Source organism: Aedes albopictus, chromosome 2 (assembly GCF_035046485.1).
Source record: "Aedes albopictus strain Foshan chromosome 2, AalbF5, whole genome shotgun sequence".
NCBI lineage: Eukaryota > Metazoa > Arthropoda > Insecta > Diptera > Culicidae > Aedes > Aedes albopictus.
Window position 1 is genome coordinate 203,529,220 of NC_085137.1, and position 13,276 is coordinate 203,542,495.

Consider the following 13,276-nt stretch of genomic DNA (forward strand, 5'->3'; position numbering starts at 1 on the left):
CACTGCCTTTGTACATTTATCAACTCACTTGGTACGTATAAAGTATCAAAAAATGTCTATAGGGTAAATGTACAAAGTCAAATTCAAAATAACCGTTGGGATAGTATAACTAAAAAGAACAAGCTGTTTTTGAAGAAGGCAAAATATTATTAACAGTTATATTATTAGTAGGAACGCCAAAAATTGTCAAAAAGCATAAAAAGCATTACTAGAAAGAACAGCCTATGTTTAAAAGAAGGCAAAATTATATAAGGAACATTAATAGTAATCACGCCTATTGCCGTAAATATTTTACTCCAGAGAACTGCCGTTGTTCAAAAGGATGATATGTCCTACAATAAACTAATACCAGGGAATGCCTTTAGTTTGGGCTTGGGCTCGATTCCGGTTCCGGACGGTAAATTTTGTCAAATTGCTGGGTATAGTGTTGCATTGTGTTTGCTATACAATATACAAGTTAACGCAATGGCAGGCGAAGAAAGCCCTTCACTTAATAACTGTGGAAGAGCTAAAAGAACGATAAGTTAAAAAAATCAGACCAAGTTGCAATGATAATCAAGCAAGAAAGAAAACGATAAGAAGGTTTCAAGATTATTTTCGGTCGTTTTTTTTTCATTCGACCTTTCGATCTTTTGACCACTTGTCATTTCGACCTTTTGTCCTACTTATTTTTTTATTTCGACCTTTTGGCCCTTCAACCTTTTAACCCTTCGACCTTTTGACCGTCGACCTTTTGACCTTCGATCTTTAGTCCTTCTACCTTTCGTCCTACAACTTCCAAAAGTGTTACATGGGTTCATTCAAATACTTTAGGAGTTCCTTTCAAAAAATCTTGCATAGAGTGTTCCAGATATTCATCTACGAATTTCTTTAGAATTTTTTTTTCAAGGATTACTCTAAAATTATTCAAGGCATTTGTCTAGAAAATCTTCCATGAACTTTCTCAAAAAAACTCCATTGATTTTTTAAAATGATTCACGGATACTTTTTCTTCTTCTTCTTCGTGGCTTCACGTCCCCACTGGGACTTGGCCTGCCTCGCTACAACTTAGTGTTCTGTTAGCCCTTCCACAGTTGTTAAAGTGAAACGGGAGGCCGTGTTATTTTTCCTATCTTGCCTTTCTTTCTAACGATGTGCCTCGCGATTTTGAAGATGGTAATCTCGAGTTCTATCGCACTGAAGATGCTGAAAAACAATCAGCATATGCACTGCAAGTGAGCATACACAATGATAGGTTTTTATTCCAAAATATGAAACAGAATCTGAGATCACCATCTTAGTAGCAACAGAGCAATGGCGGGTATTTCCCCGACCGTCCCGTTCGCCCTTAATTGAAGGGTTTCCTTTGCCTGCCATTGCATAAATTTGTATATTGTTGGGCAAGTACAATAATATACTATGCCCAGGGAGTCGAGAAAATTGTCCCGACCGGAACGGGAATCGAACCCACCGTCTCCGGATTGGCGTATATCCTTAACCACTAGGCTAACTAAAGACCCCATGGATCTTTTTACGGATACATTACTGATAATTTTCTCAGAAGCTTCCTTAAGAATTTTCTCCAAGGATTGCTTTAGAAATTCTACAAGAGATAATTAAAAAAATTCCTAAGATTTCTTTACATTCCTTTAGATATTCCTTTAAGACTTTTCTCTTTAAGAAATTACTCTAAGGAATTCTTTCTTCTGAAGAAAGTCTTTGAAAATCCTCCAAAGATTCCTTCAGATTTTTTTCTACAGATTCATTCAGAGATTCTTATAAGGATTCTTACGGAAAGGCTGGAAGACATTGATGCAGAGATTTCCACAGAAATTCACACAGAGATTTCATCAGAAATTTCTCTTTGTATTCTCTCAAAAATTCCTCCAGTTTTTCGTCTACGCATACCTCTGGGAATTTCTCTATGGATTTTTCCAGGAATTCATTTGAAAAAAAAAATGTTTAATCTCTTTATTAGGGTTTTTTTTCAAGATTTTTTTTCCAAAAATTTCTCAAGAGCAATTGTTAGGTATTCCACCAGCGGTTTCCAGTTGTTTCTTCAGTTGTTAGTTCTGAAATTTCTTCAGAAAATCAATTAGAATCTATAAAATATATTTTTTCAGAAATTCTTTCAGGAATTCATTTAGAATTTTCTATAATTTTTTTATTCCTTCTGAAATTTCTTCAGCGATACTTCCGGAAAAATATTTAGAGACTTCTCTTATATTCCCAGATTAACTTCAGGAATTTCAGCAGGGATTTGTTTAAAAGTTGTTTCATGAATTTTTATGGAAGTTGTTCCAGTAGTTCTTTCAGCAATTGCTCAGGTAGTTGTTTTGAGATTTCTCCAGGAATTCATTCATGGGAATGTACCAGTAAATGGGCGCTATTATGGGTGCTCCACAAAACAATTTATTGATATGAAGTGTTCCGCGTATCAAATATGCTGAAAACCCCTGCATTATAAGTAATCATAATACAAACTGCAAGTTTTAAATATTGAAAATTTTACCAATAAAAAATGTACCTAAAATCGAGGTAAAATGTTTATATACATAAAATCGAAGTACATAAAATCGATAAACAAATTTCTAACTAAGGCATCTATTTTTTATTCAATGAAAATTCACATCATCACTCCAGCAAACAATGGGCCCATATAGCCGATGCGATTAGCGCATGAATATCCAACAGAAGCATGATGAGGGTGACGGTCCCAGTCGGTCCAGGATCTTTTAGATAAGGAAATTTTATTAACTTTCTTGGGCGCAGAGTATATCGTTCCTATCACACGATATACACATACAGATTGGTCATTGGCAAAGGAAGCTCTCAGTTAATAACTGTGGAAGTACTCAACAAAGCAGGCTTTGTTCCTGTTGGGACGTTATGCCAAGATGAAGAAGAAGATTTAGAATCAGAATATGTACCATTTAATCTAGATAAAGCAAAAAAAAGTCATTGAATATCTTAAAAAAATCTAAGTTATATGTGTAATAGTTAAATACGCTTAGTATTGCACTTTAGTGGATCCGAATGACAATAGTTAAAAGATCCACTTTAATAAATAATAAATAAAAGAAAAAAAAAGAATACCATTTAACAATTTATGACCTTTTATGGACACTAAAGGCCCCGTGATTGAAAATTTGATGGCTCAACCGATTTTTAAAATTATTTTTATAATATCTTATCAGCAAACCGTTTCCTATAAATGTTCTGTTTTAAGCATAATTCATAAGCTGATTAAATATGCTTCACATTTGGTCAACGAATGATAAACAATTGGGTTTTTAAATTTTGAAAATGTGTTGATTTTATGCTTTTATACGAAAGAGCACCTTTTTCTGAGTCACTATGATTTTTTTCAGATTTTTAGAACTCTGTTTTGGTACCTAAAATCAATTTCAAAGAGATTTTTTGAAATCACCTTTTGACAGCTGCGCAACTGTTTGACAGCTCCGCCCAGTACAAACTGCGACGAGGGGTGATTCGACAAATCGCTCCCATACAAATTTCAAATTGATTTTTAAATAGGTTCCCGGACTCCAAAATTCATGAAAATTTGGATTTCGGCTTAGTTTGGCATGCAGATTCAGAATATCGAATTATCTCAACACCGTTAAAGAAGCCAATTACTGAAACATGAGAACACCCACATGAAAAAAAAAAATCTGTTAGTGACAAAAATAAATTGATGTCATCCCGAACATTGTTTGTGTTCACATTGTTTCAAGCACCACTTCGCTGCTAAAAACATGCAAACTCATTGCCTGCGGCGCCTTGTAAAACAAATACCGCAACGCCAATTCAAAAGGCATCCATCACCCACGAAACGCCAAAACATCCATTCGTCACACAAATCGAAATCACGTCAAACTTACCTAGGGGCTTCACACAAAATGCAGCCCAGTCAGCACAGCTCACCGCGAACCAACCATCCCGAATGTTTGCTTCACTACTTTCGACTTGCAATAACAACCCTGCCTGCTGCTGGAGGTGGTGGGTTGGAGGGTGGTTGGTGCATCCCCTTCGGTTGTCTCTCACGGTTCCATCAATCTTCCGGACCAGGATCCCCGGATCAAAGCCGCCGTTGTCGTCGTCGTCGTCACTCGATATCCCAGCTAGGTGTATGCTTCATGGCGGCACTATCCTTGCTCGACAAAGTCACTGTCGGCGGCTGTCGATTTCTATCTAGCCTTCGCCTCCCAACAACGGCAACGATCGACGGCGCACCATCACTCGCTGTCTCGATTCTTCGGCTGAAGTGTCGTCGTGTCGACATGGCGAACGACGACTACGACGACGACGACAACATCGATGGCAAACGAGAATTTTTCAATTAAAAATCAAACTCTTATCACTTTGCTTTCAATCATGGGGATCGACTGTGTTGTTTTTCCTGTTTTTTTTTTTCGCCGCACTCTGGCTTGATTTGGTCTGCACTGTTCTCTATCAACCTCCTGTCGTTCGATGGCATTGGCGTAGCAGGGCGGGGGGTGGAGGAATTGTGGACCAGGTTCCTTTCGGGATTCTTCCTGTTTTCTAGTCATTTATGAACTTCAATGTTCAGCAATTATTTTAAAACTTCCAATGGTATCTGACGTAATGAGTCCTGATGGGATGGAGATGATTTCCCCAATTATTTTTCTGACAAACCATCAGTAAAATTTTGATCACAATTCTCGGAAAATGGTTGAAGTCTTCCTTAAAATCAACGAAATATGGTTTCCGTTGCTACCAAAAATCAACCTGGTTAAGATTCCCATTTACTAGATGCAAGAATTTTAGTAAGTAAAGGCATCTATTTTTTTTATGCAGATTTTTTAAGAGAAGTGTCTGTAAAACCTGAAATAGAATAAAGCATATGGAATAAGACCGTAACGGTAGTACGCAGATCGCAAGAAATTTCTTGGCCTATCTTGATGCGTGGTAAATTCTGGCAAGATATCGCTCGAGGAATTCTATACATTTTTCCTGACCTCAGTACGAAGCCGAGGAGAAGCGTAAAATCAAATGAAGCTTGCTGTGTAAAATAACTTGACCATTGAAAAAGGATGACCTGAACAAAAATTACTTGACCGATTTATGACATATTTATGACAAACATAAATGAAACCTGAATTTCAAACAGGATGCATAGTTGCCTCTGTGTTGTTGAACGTAAAAACTACTGATTTCATTTTACAGTTGTTATGCCAAAATAACATATTTTATTTATGCTGCTGATATTCTCTTCTGCTCTGACGAACCAGCCAGTGGCTGAAAATCTCTATAATAAAGAAAACGCTTCTGCTCGGGTAATCAAGAATATCTACAAAAGTATGTTTGTGTAACTGAATCTGGTAAAATTTTGCAAATACAGAAAAATTACACTTGACATTACCAAAAGGACTTTTGCAAAAAAAATCGGAAAAAAATACTGAGACGGGTTTCTTAACACAATACATAGAGTTATTGTTGGTAAAATGCATGATCCAAAAAATTAACAATGACATTCTTATATGAACCAAAGAAAGTAACATTTCAGGTCTAAAATGTATCAAGCTATCCAAACCCGTACACAAAGGAGAAGATTGGGGGGTTTTAAACCATTCCCATTCCTGATGTTTCATATACTAGGCGCCACTCCGTCTGTTACCAAAATTAGGTAAAACCCATCCCTTGGCGCCCTTCTTGTGCACAGGCGCAAGGCTATCTTCAATACCAAACAAATTTAAAACTAATCATGCTTAAAATCGTTGTTGAGTAGAATCTCGATATAACAGTGACGTAAACCATGAGGACAATTCCTGAGATTTTTTTGGTAAGAATTTTCCATATACAGGGGATTGCCAAAATGTTTGGGATAGGCAGCTTTTTTTTTCTCACAAAAAAGATCAACAGGTTGTAACTTTTCATAGGGTGCATCAACAATTCTCAAATTTAGACTGTTTGTCAACCTATTTATATGTGCATCATTGGTACAAATATGTGATCGATTGGTTAGTCTGGAAGCTGCAGCCGCTCTCGTTTAACGCCATTGATTAGTCAATTGATTTTTGAACCATCACATTTCCGAAACCAGTGAATTGAATTTAATAAATTTTTGAACATTCATTAATAATATATTGTTACTTGATACGACCTTATGAAATGTATTCTTTTCTCACAATGAACTGGTTTGACGTTTCCACTAATTTATAGGAAAATAATTCAAATTAACAACACCACTCAAAATACTAAATGTGTTATCCTTTAATCCAAACAGGCTCTAAAACCCAAGTAACAATCGCAAGCCGCAAACAAGCATGAATGCTGAATTGTTGCTTTATAATAATAATGATAGCTGAACCAAAATTATGCTGTACAATTGCTTTTTAAATCGAAAAAGTAGCCAATAATCAATGAATAATAATATCAAGAATGCCCTCTCCGCTGACGCTCGGGAGACACTACTGCAGCGCTATCTACGGATGAAAGTTTAACCAATATGCAGTGCGTGTTACTGCTTGTATGCGGATACCAAAACATACGCACACCACCTTCTCTCATGATTAAATCACAAACACTGATACAGAGAGCTCCCACCTTGGTACGCTTAGAGAGCGCCACTCATCTTGTCGCTTGACGTTTGCATAGAAAAAGACAAGAGATGACATTTTTTATATTTTTATTCTTTGCAGTAATATTCAACTTTTAATATCGGTACATATTAACAATGATAATTCAAAACACTTTTCAAGCGTGTAATAATATTTTTATTCGACTTCCAGTAATTCCTGTACAAAATAGTTTAACAAGACCTTTTTCTGCTTCTTGTAAAGTACATCCAAAAATTTGCACATGTATCTGTATAATGTAATTTACGCAAGTCAAATAAGCGCTTTCGTTCCTTCACACTTCGACTCATTGTACAGGATAAAAACACGTGTTTTTTTTTACTGAACAGCAGCTGAATCAACGTGTTGTTCAGTTGTTAACCATATAAAGAACATAAGAAGATAGGAAGGCATGCGGCTGGCAATCGATGGGTCTCAAGTTCGAATCTTGAAGTAGGTAATTTTACGTGTAATTATTATTTCACAATCAAGGATGGGAAAAACTCATTCAAGTGAGTGCATATCCCTCATTCACTACCATGCACAATCTGATGCGAGTGTGCTTCTCCCCAGCCATGCAAAATCTTTCCTATTCCATTGCCCATCCTGTTTATTCGCCGAGCACCGAACGACGCACGAAGCGACAGCCGAATGAATCGCTACCGAATCTGTATGCCGAAGACGAACGAACAAAAACTGAATGATTGTTGACGAGAGAGCATTCGTTTGGGAACGTTCATTTAGCGTTCACAGGAAAGATTCAGTACAGCGAATTAAATCAGTGAGAGCGTTTTGACTCAATCAGCTGAATGTCACTCGGTGGCTGAGAGTGAGAACGCTCTCTTGCCTTTGCACCGATGCAAGCTGAATCTTTTTTACACTCTGTTTGTTTCTCCTCTGATTCATTTCAGTGGCGCCGTGAGTGAACCGTTTCTGTCGCGTTCGTTCTTCATGCGCCGTGCTCTCACTCAGCATTGGGTAGTTGACGTTGTTTTGCTATTTTACATCGTTGGCGTTCGGGTGAGCGAGTGAGATTTCCCATGCTTGTTCACAATAGTTGTTCACAACATAAGTGCCAATCATAATCATCATCTTGTGGATATTGAAAAATTTTACATTCTATTTTTTTTAATCATTTTTGCTTAAGCTGACTAACGGCTTTACTAAATAGCAATTACATCTTTAACAACAAACAATTGCCCAACACTATGCTTTATAATTTCTCCAAATGTGTACAAAACCCGAACAAATGTTGTGACTGAAAATTATCCGAATGTTATTCAGCATCATGCTGAATAATTTTGTCGTAAGGGTGCTTGTAAAATTAGTGAGCTAGTTGGGTTTATTTTGTTAGAACAGAAGTAGAAAACCTTTGAATATAAAAACTAAAATGTAATGACATTGATGTAACAAATTATATTTTTTTTTCAAGAAATATGCTAATTAAGTCAGTTCATCATATCTTTTTTCAATGTTCAGAAGGTTCATTGTTTTCGAAGATATGATGGTTTAAAAATTGGTTGTCTAAAAACTAGTGTTTTACGAGAATGGTTCTAGCTTCACGAAAGATTAACCAATCGAGCCCAAATATGTACCAATCATGCAAAATAAAAATTTTCTGGTTTTCATACAAAAAAAGCGTTACGGAGCGGGGAGGGGGGTCGAAAAATGTCGATTTTAGCGTTACGTAATAAATGGATGCTGCCTAGTCAAAAATTGAGAAACGTTTATACACTCTATAAAAAGTTACAGTTTGTTGAACTTTTTTTTTTTTTTTTGAGAGAAAATCTGAAGAATCAAATGACGATTTGTGCTGAAAACTTAACCGATCGGCTAACTACTAAATTGTGGTGACCACTCGATCAGCTTTTTGGTGCAAACCGTAGATATGATCTTCGACGATTCCGTTTGGCCGGGGTTATGCCAACCGGTCAGTTTTCCGCGTTTGAAAGTGTAATTCTTTAGCATAATAAATACCATCCGCGAGTTCTGGTGTGATGGCAGTAACTGATTGCTCGGTTGATACTTCACTACGCTTTAAATGTACGCGACAATGAAAGCAATCATATTTCGGTCGTTGCTGCACTGTTGGAGAAATGAGAGTACAACTATATCTCGGCAGACTATGAAGAATTTGGTAAGATCATTCCAATTAAAAATCGTCATTTTATTCCTATATGAGGTATTTATCATACCAAATACGTGCCAGAAACTAAAATGCAAATTTTTGATTCAGGAAGTGTTAATGCGTTTCAGATATCCAATTGATATCCGGATGCATCAATGCGGGGCTTACTGTATCAGGAAACGACCTCAAGATGCACGTGGAAGTCCAGGCATACTTGAAATGGGTTGTTGGGTGTGCAGTAGAGCTATCACCTTCCATCTCCAGGACTAACATTGTTTGCGTCTATGGGTAAAAGTTAATGTCAGAAAATAGACGGAGATATTTTTTTTCCATAAAAGCACTGCCAGTCAGTGGGCGATAGATTGTACATACACATACACAAACCGTAGATATGATCTTCAGATTTGTCCTCTTTTAAGTTCAGGGAAGTTTAAAGTTTAGAAATTTTAAGGTGAAGTCATGCAGGGTTTCAGAAGCGTTTAAGAGAGTCTCAGAAACCTATATAAAAAGTTTCTAACGCGTTTCAAGTCATTTCAGGAGGTATCGCAGGGGTTCTCGAGGGTTTTAGACGGCTTCACAGGCATTAAGGTGAGCTTTAAGGGTTTTCAGGTGTTATAGGGGATTTCTTAGGGGTACTTCTGGTGTTTTCAGGTGGGCTTCAGGGGGTTTCAGAGGCGTTTCCAAGTGTTTCAGAAGAGCTTCAGGACATTTCAAAGAGATTTTTTAAAGCTTCTTGGGCTATCGGGTAAGCTTCAAGAAGGTTTCAGGGGATTTCCTGAACCGTTACAAAGTCATGGGGTTCAAGAAAGGTTTCTGGGGATATTAAGGGGCTTTATAGTTTTCAGGTAAGCTTCAAAAAGCTGATTGTGGGGCGTTTCAAGGTATTTCAGGAGATTTCAAGGGGGCAACTGCAAATTTAAGAGGCCTTCAGGAGCTTGAGGTGAGCTTCAAGGGGATTGCCTAAGTAATCCGTCGCACGGTCCTTTTTCATATGATGTAACGATATAATGCCACTCTGTGTTGACGCCAAAATCCTTTTCGTGAGTATTTTTTGACATCCTCTCTGATTCGTGTTCTTCATTGCTGTCAGAAAAAGAAGAGTATTTTTTCTAAAAATACCTCAAACATCTTCGAAGCCATCAATTCAATTCAACAAATCGTTTTAAAGTTATATTTTTTGGATTAAATTAACAAATAGCTTTTTTCATACGCCCGTGTTAAAAATTAGGAGAAAAATATTTCAAAACAAATAACGAGCGATTCCAAGCAACAGCATCAAAATTAAGGAAAATTTTTAATTCATGATTTTCTATTGAACTGAAACTTTGCACAGTTTTTCAGTTCCATCTAAATCGCCATTTTTCGATATCAAATTTTTATTTAGAGCCACGACTAACTTTTCAAAAGGGTGTATGTGAAAATGGTTCAAAAATATTCAAAAATATGCACAGCAAAAACGGATTGTTCGATTGTTATGAATTTTTCAGCAAAGTTAGATAGCTAAATGGTGATTTCTAAGAAAATATACACTGTGAAAAAAAATCTATTTTATCATTGAAAAACATCATTTTTGTCACAAAAACTCAAATATCTCAAAACCCTATCTTTTTACCAACTTGAATTTTTTAGGGAAAACGGTCCATTGTATTAGCAATCTACCATAAAAATTTGGTGATGGTAAACTAATAAACAAAAAAGTTATAACATTTCAAAAATTTCACAATTTTTACATTTAGTAAAAAAAATTTTTCTGTGTAAATTATTTCGGCCGGGAATCGCGATTTGATGCTGATTTTATTGTTCAGCAAAGTTAGATAACTAAATGGCGATTCCTAAGAAAATATACACTGTGAAAAAAATCTTTTTTAACATTAAAAAATATCATTTTTGTCACAAAAACTCAAATATCTCAAAACCCTATCTTTTTACCAACGTAATTTTTTAGAGAAAACGGTCCATTGTATTAGCAATCTACCATGAAAATAAACAAAAAAGTTATGACAATTCAAACATTTCACAATTTTCACATTTAGTAATAATTTTTTTTAGTGTAAATTATTTCGGCCGGAAATTGAAGTTTGATGCTGATTTTATTGTTAATGGCCTTGCGTGAGTAAAACAAGTTGTTTTTATTATATATTATATATACATATAATATAATATACTATGTACCATAATGTTCCGATTTTATCACGCCCTCCGCGCATTAGTCGTTTATTCATTAATTTGCTGTTACATTTGAGGACAAGTGTTTTCCCTCTTCTTCAAGATGAATGTTGAAAGCGTGTTTTGCAACGTTAAAAATATTGAAATGGGTATAGATGTTGAAGAATTTTACAGGGCATTTTTGAAAAGGGGCGTAATTAAATTGTTTAAACAGATGTCGCTGATGGCAATTTCTCAGTTGTTGTCGTTTTCGAACTTCCTGCGCCCTGCTTTACCGATGATATACAGATGGCTCGTTTGTCAAATTCTAGACGGCAGGACGTGCAATTGCGTAATTTTGTACACAATGTGGACATTTGGGCATAACCAGTCTCTTTCAGTTTATCTATGGTGCTTTCGGTGAGATTTCGTAACTCTTTTGAACATTTTTTTTCATCAAACGGTCTACAAGAGAGCGTTGAGTTGAAGACCTTTGAGAAAGCGACTGTTCATCTTGTTCGTTAGATTATAATAAACAAAATCACTTATTAATTTTAACTTACTTGTTTGGTGTTGGTGGCTGAAGAAAAAAAATACTATACAATTTTTAATATTCATAGCGGTAGTATTTTTTTTTGTTTTTTTCGTGAGCATTGTCAGGTATGTATACAGACAAACAAACGTAACACTGGCGAAATTTTCATTGACCACGCCTTCAACGATCATTTTGAATCTTGGTTGTGGCTTTCATAACAAGAAGAGCGCCCATCGTTTTTCTTTGCGTTTGACGTTTCACACTAGCGCCTTTTGATGACGATATTGCACAACGCAGTGTTTCGTGAAACATTTCCACCAGGTGGTGATAGTGTGAACTGGGCGATGAATTTTCACTAAAATTGTTCTAGGCGTTTCGTCTGTTTGTCTGTGGTATGTACCTCTTATGCATTTGTTGTTGTTGAAGTTACTCGCATTCTTCCGATCATAAAGTCTGTTCTCTACACACTTAATTTTGATTACCGTCCGAGTTCGGTAATTTTTTGACGAGATTAAAACTGCTGAGCACCGAACTCGTTCAGCAAACATGCAGTGTTTACCTTTTCCATACGATTTTGACAGTTGTTTTACTGAGCCTCAGTAAAATCGATTACCGAAACTACCGAGATCGTACTGCTGTTATAATCTCGTCAAAAAAGTACCGAACAGGCAATTCAGAAATAAGTGTGTAAGAGGGATTTTTTTTGCGGATAAACTAGACGTATACGCGTATAAAAAAACTTTTATTATACAGCTTTTGTCTTAAAAATAAATTCAATTCCATTTTTCTTATAATCAACAGCTTTTCAACACTCAACCATCCAACATCACACAGGCACCGCAGCGTACCATTCAACTTGCTGCCCATTGTTCATTTCCATCCATCTATCGCATCGTCAGCCCGACGACACGACAGGCACCGTGCAAGCAACGTCCAGCGCACTGCGGTGTTCACATCAATAGGTTTTAATTGTTATAATATTCATCTCCGTACTGTGTGTCGCCTATAAAAGGCAACAGCGAATTTGTACCTAGCTATAAGTTTCTCGTTTCCCCATCGAGCAGACACGCCGTCTGTCTCGATGGCAAATATATAGTTGAGCCCAAATTTCGTGTGTTCTTCGTCGCCGCCTGGAGTCCCCCTCCCCCTCCACACAACGTACCCCTGCCCCAGACGAAACTGTCGCCCGCTAGAGTGGAAGCATCCACTGTCGGACCCCTGTGTCCCCCGTCGGATCCCTGCATCCACCCGCCGGGCCGTAGCGTCCTCCACCGGATCGTAGCATCCACCGTTGGACCCCGAGTGTCCTCCCGCAGGCCGCGAGCGCATCATCGCCCTGCCGAATTATCCACCGCCGGACCATTGCCGTCCACCGTCGGACCACGAGCGTCCACCCATGGGACCCCAGCGTCCACTGCAGGCTGCGAGCGTATCATCGCCGCCTGTCGAATCATCCACCGTCGGACCCCGAGAGTCCTCCTGCAGGCCGCGAGCGTATCATCGCCCTGCCAAATCAATCAACCGTCGGACCCCCAGCGTCCACCAGAAGGATCACAGCATCCGCCCGTAGGACCCCCAGCGTCCACCACCCGGCCGAAGCGCCATTCCCCGGACCGTAGCGTCACCATTGGACCATCAGCGTCAACCTCCCAGGCCGTAGCGCCAAAGATTTGGACCCGAGCGTCATTCCCGTTCCACCAAGCTTCATCAATCAAGCCCTCCGTCGTCGCAAATCATCGTTCACCATACGCATCAGTTAATCCGTGCATCAGCCAGACCCAAGGTCACGGCACCATGTTTCGTCCGGGTTCGGACCCAACGTTGTGTGGAGTATTGGAGGAGGGGGGGGGGGCTCCAGGCGGCGACGAAGAACAAACGAATTCAAAGTTTCTCGTTTACCGATCGAGC

General features: G+C 38.0%; 1 protein-coding gene and 1 long non-coding RNA gene across 3 annotated transcripts in view; one reads left to right on the top strand and one right to left on the bottom strand.

The window, feature by feature from the left end:
- The window catches only part of LOC109425214 (tyrosine-protein phosphatase Lar), an 830,826-nt gene that overhangs the window by 135,724 nt on the left and 681,826 nt on the right, over positions 1–13,276 (top strand). The gene's annotated exons all lie outside the window — the stretch shown is intronic.
- Positions 1–13,276, bottom strand: part of LOC134287883 (uncharacterized) — a 140,411-nt gene that overhangs the window by 119,783 nt on the left and 7,352 nt on the right. Inside the window, exon 2 of one of the 2 annotated variants that reach the window (XR_009997615.1) lies at positions 3,864–4,594. This is a non-coding gene — a long non-coding RNA (uncharacterized LOC134287883). The remainder of the gene's footprint in view (positions 1–3,863; positions 4,595–13,276) is intronic. The other variant, XR_009997614.1, reaches the window with a different exon arrangement.